Here is a 1124-nt window from a genome sequence, read left to right as displayed (position 1 = left end):
GTTAATTGAACAGTTGAAACTTAGGGGGTTAAGTTGGAAAATAAAATAGGGACTTTTTAAAGTAATTTCTGCATTTGGAAGCTTCCAGAATAAGGGGTAGCTGTCCCTATTTGGTTAGCACAAATATGCTGAGCCAATAAGGGACAACCAGTTGTCCCAGTTAGTTAAAAGATGTCTTTTGCAGGCTGAGAATAATTCCTTAATTCTGTTTTTGAGCACATGGCCTTAGAGGCCTATATGTAGTGCCCTTCCTTCACTCTCAAGGACAGAATTAAGCATTATTCTCTGCACCTAAGTCCTGAAAAATCCATCAGACTTTCATACCTTAAAAATTACATAAAAAAAAAGAGTTTCTGCATTGCTGGTTGGGTTTTCTTCTTTTCTGTTTTTTTTTAAGAATTAAAAGAACTTTCATGAGAATTGTGATTCTCTGGATTTAAAGAAAGTTCAGCAATCTGAAGTTTGTTGTTAATTTATTTGCTTTACTCATATTTCTACTCTTGCTGAGGTCCTCACCCCATTTTGCTTTATTTTCAGGTATCTTTTGGGACCCTGATATATGAAGTGTAAGTTTGGAATATGTATTTGAATTCCGAAGATCTAATGATAGATGTAGCCTTTCCAATTGATTCTCACTGTTTCTTTTAAATTTGTCTAGCCTTTTACAGTTTTTAGCTTTATTTTATGTGTTTCCTTTGCTCAGTCATGTTCCTAAAATTATACCTCTCTTTCAAGTTTGGATTTGAAATGTAGCTTGCTACTTGGCTAGAAAAGCTGTTTTGTTGGGTACATGTTGTTTAAACTTATGTAGTATGGATTTAGGTTAGATGATGAACATCTCCTGTTTGATTTTGTTCAAAATTGTTTAGGTTAGTATTGATGATTCAATCCATGTTTAAATTCGTATCATGATTTCCGTGGATTAACTACTTATTTTGAACATCTAGATTTGTTTAGGATTCTTTGATACCATTGTAAATATTCAATCTGAGTGTTTAGAGTTTCAATACTGTTCGGATAATTACATGTGTAAATTTAGCAATAAATGGGTAATAGTTTTAAATCTTCAGATATATATGGTGCAGTAATAGTAGAACAATTTGTTTAAAGGATGTATAACATGG

General features: G+C 32.5%; 1 long non-coding RNA gene across 1 annotated transcript; it reads left to right on the top strand.

Moving 5' to 3' along the window:
* Positions 1–292: 292 nt before the first annotated feature.
* Positions 293–789, top strand: LOC138870115 (uncharacterized). The gene is made up of 2 exons (XR_011400347.1): positions 293–364; positions 538–789. It is a non-coding gene; the product is annotated as an uncharacterized lncRNA (long non-coding RNA).
* The last annotated feature ends 335 nt before the right edge of the window (positions 790–1124 follow it).

The sequence above is a fragment of the Nicotiana sylvestris genome, chromosome 6 (genome assembly GCF_000393655.2).
Source record: "Nicotiana sylvestris chromosome 6, ASM39365v2, whole genome shotgun sequence".
Lineage (NCBI taxonomy): Eukaryota > Viridiplantae > Streptophyta > Magnoliopsida > Solanales > Solanaceae > Nicotiana > Nicotiana sylvestris.
The sequence above is the reverse complement of the archived record's forward strand: the minus strand, read 5'-3'. Positions and strand labels throughout refer to the sequence as shown.